This window comes from Triticum aestivum, chromosome 4D (genome assembly GCF_018294505.1).
Source record: "Triticum aestivum cultivar Chinese Spring chromosome 4D, IWGSC CS RefSeq v2.1, whole genome shotgun sequence".
NCBI lineage: Eukaryota > Viridiplantae > Streptophyta > Magnoliopsida > Poales > Poaceae > Triticum > Triticum aestivum.
The window spans coordinates 72,247,153-72,255,390 of record NC_057805.1 but is presented as its reverse complement, the minus strand read 5'-3'; positions in this window follow the sequence as shown (position 1 = coordinate 72,255,390).

The following is an 8,238-nucleotide window of genomic DNA, read 5'->3' as shown; positions in this document are numbered from 1 at the left end:
GCTGCGTCTTCAAAAGAAAGTTTGGGTCCAAGTAAGCAAGAGGGTGAGAAAATTTTACTTTCCGGTTTGCTTGACGGATTTTTTATGTTGGCAGAGGATCTGAATCGGAGGAAAGAATGGTTACCTCTACGTCCTCAGCGTGACTGCCTTCAGCGTCGTCCTGATAATAATCATTGTCAATGAGATGTACGAAAAATGAACCAAGAGAGTCAAGTTCTACCTCTGGTTCCGGATTACGCACATCGTCATCAGCTGGTAGATCGGAGGATGCAGTGGTTCTTCTCTTGGCAGGTTTCTTAACAACCTTGGTCTTTGGACGAACTGGCTTGACCGGTTTGTCTTGCGGCTTCGCCGGTTTGTCTTGTGATGGTTTCTTGTTCCAGAACGGATCGTCACCCTGTCAGAAAATAATCACACTTTCAGAGAATATTTGGACAGAAGAAAATTCAGATATAAAGGATTATATGATTCTTACAGCTGGTGGTTTGTTGAAGGTGCAGAAAGGGAGTAGTCCGGTTTGGGCACAGACGGCCTCCGGTTCGTTCAGTATTTTCTTTATAGCCTCAGTGACTTCTTCGTCTGTAAGCTGAATGTCAATGTGCCGCTGAGCATCCTTCAAACTCCCCGTGTACTCACACATCAAACCGGGGCGCCGGCTTAAGGGCAGAATGCTCCAGCTTATCCAGCAACGAGCAAGATCAACTCCTGTCAAACCGTTCGCCATGAAGGCTCTAAGCTTTGATAATTGGGGAGCATAGTTGGCCCATTCTCTTGCTGTCAACCTCTGAGGAAAAGGATGTGTGTTGCTAAGGCGTTCAGGGCGGTAACCCGGCAAAGGATTCTCATCAGATGGAGATGTATCCATGCAGTAAAACCAAGTCTGGTTCCACTCTTTGGGATGACTGTGGAGTTTGGGATGAGGGAAGGTGACTTCCTTCCTTTTCTGAACCGCCATTCCGCCCAGTTCCGTATTGGGTCCATCTGAGAACTCTGTGCGACGGTTTAAGTGAAAGAAATCCCGAAACAGTTCGACTGAAGGTTCCTCTTGCAGATAAACCTCACAAAAGACTTGGAAGTGGCAGATGTTGGTTACAGAGTTAGGACCAATGTCTTGAGGGCGCAGTTGAAAACTAGCCAGTACATCCCGGAATTTTTTTGAACCGGGAGGGCTAAAACCTCGTCCGAGATGATCAGCAAAAATGACTACCTCTCCATCCTTGGGTGTAGGAGGATTTTCCGGGCCAGGAACCCTCCAGTGGATGACATCTTTCTTGGGTAAAGCGCCCGTTTTAACAAGGTTGCTTAACTGTTCCTCGGTTACTCGAGAGGGAGCCCAATTGCACTCATAGACTTGCTTAGCCATGACAAGGAAAATCTGAAACATGATTATTACCGGTTTAAGATTTACAGTGGACAACTATACATCGGTATGAGGATACAAGCATATTGGTAAACCGGATTTGGTTATTCGTAAACCGGAGTCCGACAATGGAACAATGTAATGCATTGACGGTTCAACAGGGGACTAATGGTATCTACCGGGTCATCATTTTTTCTGTGAAGTTAAACCGGCCAATCTGGTATTCAAAGTGTGTAAGAGAAGGAAGAAACAAGTTTCACATCTTGCTATGGTAATTTCAGATCTACCGCGCGTAGGAAAAACAAAATATATTCTGACCTAAATTCCAGCGTACTAAAAGTTCACCAAGTTGAGATGAGTTGGATATCAAACAGGTGCTGAAACTACTAAAGCGCGAGATCTATGTGGTTTAAACTACTACCGCGCGAGATCTATGTGGTTTTTGGATCTAATCCATGGATATAAATAAGGAAAAAGAAGGGCGGCGACGAACACTGATGAACGACAGAAACCCTAAGTGCAGATCTATGGTAAGAGAAAGGGGAGACTTACGGAGGCTGTTGAGCAGCGGCGGCGCGCGGAGGAGCTCTGGTACGTTCAGGTCGATGCAGCGGCCAAGGTTGGTGCAGCAGTCGAAGGTTGACGGCGGCGGCCGAGGTCGAAGGGTCGAGCGTCGCGAGGATGACGATGAAGTGAAGATGCACGAGGGGGAAAATGGAAAGACCCCCTGGCCATATTTATAAGGGAGAAAAACGACAAACGCGAAAATCGAGGAGCCGAATTTTTGGATATGAGGCGATGCTGTCGCCTCGATTGTCGGAGGCTCGTTAATGACAGGTGACGTCACGACGGTTTACCAAGATCCTAGAAGATGATGTCATGGCGGTTTACAAGATTGTGTGAAGATGTTGAAGAAGAAATTTTCTAAAGTATTGAGGATTGACATGAACCAGTTCAAATCAATCTGGGGCCTAATGTTGGGGATATTACCACTGGGCGTAAACCGGCCAGGAGAGGCCGGGTTAACCTCATAAGTAGTTCATCTGTATCTGAAGCCCATGAAGACAGACGGTGATGCTTCATGAAGGCCCAGGGCCCAAAGCCGGTTTAAGGCCTGTAGACACAAATCGGCATTGATATGTAAACTTGTGTTGTAAGATAGAAGTAGCAGAGACCGAGCCGGACACGATTATGAGCCGGCCTCGGAGTCTGTAAACCGACGGGCGTCAACCCATGTATATAAGGGGACGACCCGGCGGCGGTTCAAGGACAACAGACAACAACTCGAGACTCAGGCAAAGCATATTTGCTCCCTGGTCATCGAAACCCCATCAATTCCATCACAACTAGACGTAGGCTTTGACCTTCATCATAAGGGGCCGAACTAGTATAAAACTCTCTTGCGTCCCTTGTCCGCTTTAACCCCTTTAAGCTAACCCGTAGCAACGGCTCCACGACTAAGTCCTTTCTCTAGGACATCTGCCGTGACAAAACCACGACATCGCGGGTTAATAATACACATTGAACAATATAATCTTAACATATTGGAAAATTCAGGAATTGCTAATTTCTGAAACATACATGCTCTTTGTCATCTGAAACAGAAAAACATCAAGATATGCAATCAGCTAGTCAAAGTAAAGAAAGACGGGCATACATGAGTTTTATGTTTTGCTATGTTATATGCATTCAATTAGTTACTGTTTGTATAAGAGCTATGCCTAAAACTGGAGTGGATTGCTGAAACTGATCATTTAAAAAGCATAATGAATTTGAATCTACAAAACTCCACCAATATTTTACTATTATTCTAAAATTTTGTGTGCAAGGTCTTGCTGCTTGAAAAACTGATTCTACTGTCATCAACAAGTTGTGAGTGTTATGTGCATAAGAAGTTAGCAACAACAACATAGTGTAAACAGAAAAGTGAAAGGGGCGCCTCCCACCTGGCACCGCTCAGCTTCCTCTCAGGAGGCGTCATAGGGTGGTGCCCCAACCACTAGTTCTTATGCACGGCTGTGTGCCTGCCACTAATGAAGGGGTTGTTGTAGCAGCATTGGAAATTTTTTGAACACAAAAGGACAAATCAGTTGGCAAGGAAAGAAACTAAGCACACATGCACCAAGCTAGCCTGCAAGCAAACAAATCGGCTATCTCAAGCTTAAACCTAACATTACTTTTCTGAGACACATTGTCCAGGCCTTCAAACAGACCCCAAATCATGGTGCTGCCCCATGTGCTTCCCTCCCCAACACCAACATTTTACCCCCCCACACACACTTACCTCATCCTTACTTCTCCCAGTATGTTCTTCCTGAGCAATAAAAAGTGGATTGTCACTGCAACAACATTTCTCTCAAAAAAGCAAAAAATGAATGTTAGGAACAACTGAATATTCCATATCTAGTAGCAAGAAAATTCAGCAAAAATATAGATAGAAAAAACTTGCAGGCGTGCTGCAGCGAAATTGAGTGAAAAAAGTGTGAACAAACTCTTTGAAAACACAGTGAACAAGCAAGAAACCATCGACATTTTGTACCTTCTTGCTTCCACGAAGAAGTGATAGTACCTTGTTCTTTGGCGAATAACACCTAATAGTGAGTTATTCACTCAACAAAAGAAAGAAAAGCAACGGGTGTATGCAGGAAACAAAAGAAAGAGCAAACCTCTGCTAAAAATGTCTAATAATCATCGCTAAGGAAACTAGAGGGGGGGGGGGGAGTAATATTACTCCTATAAAGGATGCTGGAGTACCTGCTTCCCGGGGCTCTTCGTGGGCGAAGAGCGCCTCCACACCATCTGTTGGCCGCTGGCTGGTGACCTGCAAGTGCACAATGTTGTTGTAGTACTTTTGTGATAAGTAAGTGTCGAACCCATAGGGAGCGGAAAGGAAGGCACCACAAACCTCCGCAACTACGCCGCCACTTAACGCAATTACATAAGCACCCAAACCGGAGTTTGGAAATGGTCCACTCTGTCAGTTTCTAGGGAAACATAATAAAATGTGTTTACTACACTATGATTTAGAAGGTAAAAACAGGAATAAAAAGATACAACATTAGCAGAGAAGTGCTTGAGTTTTAAAGTGTCCTCGAGAGTTCTGAAGTCATTACTACAAACATGACCGGCACAACAAGTGCGCAGCAAACGCTCTCTATCATATTCTGAAAGCACAAGTACTCCCTGGGTTATTTTGGTAATTAATGTCAACATATCTCTTATTGGACTAATACTTTTATCTAGTATATTTCAGGTAAGTTCAACAATGGCGTGGCATGGACAAGAGGATGTGGAACCCCTTCAAAATGCTAAGGACAAAGATTGGCTAAGGCTCAAGACTCTTCATTTTCTATTTTAGTGATCCAAGATCACATTGAGTTCATAGGAAAAGCCAATACTATTAAAAGGGGATGAGGTGTTGCTTAATGGCGTACTTGCTCAAAATGCTTAGTGATATGCTCCAAAATCCTTAGCCACTTTCTCATTTCCACATATGTCCAAAACCTAAAGTCAAACTCGTCCCCACTGATTTGGTCTATCCGGCGCCACCGAGTTCTTTTGACATAGCCACTGCCAGAAACCCTAATCAGTTCGGTCTCACCGATCGGGATCTCGATCTCACCGAGATGGCCTTGCAAACTCTCTATTGCCCGTTGCAATTATTTCGATCTCACCGAAATATGCAATCGGTCCCACCGAGTTTGCATGACGAACTCTCTGTTTGCTCGTTGCTGAAATCGGTCTCACCGAGTTCATGCAATCAGTCACACCGAGAGGAGGTTTTGCCCTAACCCTAGCACATCGGTCCCACCAAGTTGATCATGTCGGTCCCACCGAGATTCCTAACGTTCACATTTTGAACTAAATTGGTCTCACCGAGTTCTCCTATTCGGTCTGACCGAGTTGGGTCAAATGTGTGTAACGGTTGGATTTTGTGTGGAGGCTATATATACCCCTCCACCCCTTCTCTATTCAAGAGAGAGCCATCAGAACATGCCTACACTTCCACTACTCATTTTCCGAGAGGGAACCACCTACTCATGTGTTGAGACCAAGACATTCCAATCCAACCACAAGAATCTTGATCTCCAGCCTTCCCCAAGTTGCTTTCCACTCAAATCATCTCTCCACCATAGCCAAATCTGTGAGAGAGAGTTGAGTGTTGGGGAGACTATCATTTGAAGCACAAGAGCAAGGAGTTCATCATCACACCATCTATTACGTTTTGGAGAGTGGTGTCTCCTAGATTGGTTAGGTGTCACTTGGGAGCCTCCGTCAAGATTGTGGAGTTGAACCAAGGAGTTTGTAAGGGCAAGGAGATAGCCTACTTCGTGAAGATCTACCCGAGTGAGGCAAGTCCTTCGTGGGCGATGGCCACAGTGAGATAGACAAGGTTGCTTCTTTGTGGACCCTTCGTGGGTGGAGCCCTCCGTGGACTCTCGCAACCGTTACCCTTCGTGGGTTGAAGTCTCCACCAACATGGACGTACAATAGCACCACCTATCGGAACCATGCCAAAAATCTCCGTGTCTTCATTGCGTTTGCACACTCCAATCCCATCCCTTTACTTTCTTGCAAATAGCATGCTTTACTTTTTCCGCTGCTCATACTCTTGCCATGCTTGCTTGAAATGTATTGTGAACACTTAAACTAGTGCTAAAACTCCACCTCAACTTGAAGAACTTAAAAACTGCTACTTTTTCTTGTTGAGGGTCTAATCACCCCCCTCTAGACACCTCTTCTCGATCCTTTCAATTGGTATTAGAGCATTGGTCTCCATTGCTTTGGTTTAATCACAATTGGAGGAAGATGGATGAGTCTACGATCGGGAGTATTAGACGTAGCGTGCCGATTCTTGATGGGGAGTTCTATAGTGCTTGGAAAAATGAGATGCTTGAGATTTTCAATGAATATAATTTGAACAAGTATATTACTACCCCTTGTGTGCCTCCTATTGATCCCTTGCATCCTACCCCCGATGAGTCTCTTGACATGATCCACAATCTTAGAACTATTAATCTTATCATTAGAGGATTGCCTAGAAACTTGATTGTATGCTTGCCAACATTTGAATGTGCTTATACCATATGGAGATACCTTGAGGAGCGCTTTCCAAACTATTCACTGAAAAACCTAAATGAGATTCTTCAAAAGTCCATTGCTATTCATAAAATGAAACCTAGTGATCCTAAATTTGATGATTGTCTTTTTGAGCTTCGTGACCTCATGCGTGCCAAAGGAGATGTTGGAGTCATTAGTAGTATCATCTCTCAAGTCATTAGAATTCATAAAGATGCACATTGTCATGGTCATACATCTAATGAATCACTCTCTCTAGGTGATGATCAATCACAAGACAATGTTGAACATGGATATTATGATGAGGATGATGATAGTGACTTTGATCTTGATGAGTCTATGAGACACTTTGGTCTTATGGCTAACCTTCGTGGTTACATGGCCGGAGGAAAGGAATGGGTTCTTGATAGTGGATGTACTGATCATATGACCAGAGATAAGGACATGTTTCGTGAGCTTGCTGAAAATAACGGTCCCCGGAAGTATGTCACTTTTGGTGATAACTCAAAGGGTAAGGTGGTTGGCCTTGGTAAGGTGGCCATCACAGCTCCATCCAAAATGTTATGCTCGTTGAATCTCTTGGCTATAATTTACTTTCCGTATCTAGACTAGCTGATTTCGGTTTCAATGTCCTATTTACTGAAGTAGATTGCCAAGTGTTTCGAAGAGATAATCATAATATGGTCTTTACCGGTATATGTAGAGGTGATCTATACATTGTTGACTTCACTAAAAAGTCTCAACCTAGAACTTGCTTAATTGCTAAATCTTCTAAAGGTTGGTTGTGGCATAGAAGGTTAGGTCACGTAGGCATGCGAAATCTTGATAAGCTTATTAAAGGTGATCATATCCTTGGAGTTAAAGATGTTATATTTGACAAGGATAGACTTTGCAGTGCTTGTCAAGCAGGAAAACAAGTTGGAGGAAGTCATCCCGTGAAAAACATTATGACCACGAGAAGACCGCTCGAGCTACTCCATATGGATCTTTTTGGTCCCAATGCCTACAAGAGTCTTGGTGGTAACTTGTTCGGATTGGTCATTGTTGATGATTTTTCAAGATTTACGTGCGTGTTCTTTCTTGATGATAAATCACATGTCCAAAAGATCTTCAAGAACTTCACTAGGAAGGCCCAAAATCAATTTGAAGTGAAGATCAAGATGGTTCGGAGCGACAACGGAACGGAGTTCAAGAATGCCAACGTGGATACATTTCTTGATGAAGAAGGAATTTCACATGAGTTCTCGCCTACGTACACACCTCAACAAAATGGAGTTGTTGAGAGGAAGAACCGTACACTCATTGAGATGGCGAGAACGATGCTTGATGAATACAAGACGCCAAAACACTTTTGGGCAGAGGCGGTTGAGACAGCTTGTCATGCAACAAATCGACTATATCTTCACAAGCTTCTCGGCAAGAGGGCATACGAGCTTCTCACCGATAACAAAACCCAAGTTGGATACTTTCAAGTATTTGGCTCAAAGCGTTACATTCTTGATAAGCATCGTTGTTTGAAATTTGCTCCTAAGTCTCATGAAGGTTTCCTACTCGGTTATGGCTCAAACTCTCACACTTAATGTGTCTACAACAATTTCACCCAAAAGGTTGAAGAGACGGTAGATGTGAAGTTTGATGAATCTAACGGATCGCAAGTAGAGCAATTGCCAATTGATGTAGGAGATAAAGATCCCTCAGAAGCAATTCAAGACTTGTCTATTGGCAAGATTCTCCCAACGGAGGTGAAGGAGAGTACTTTGTCCATTCAAGTGGAGGCCTCAACTTCACGACAAGGTGAA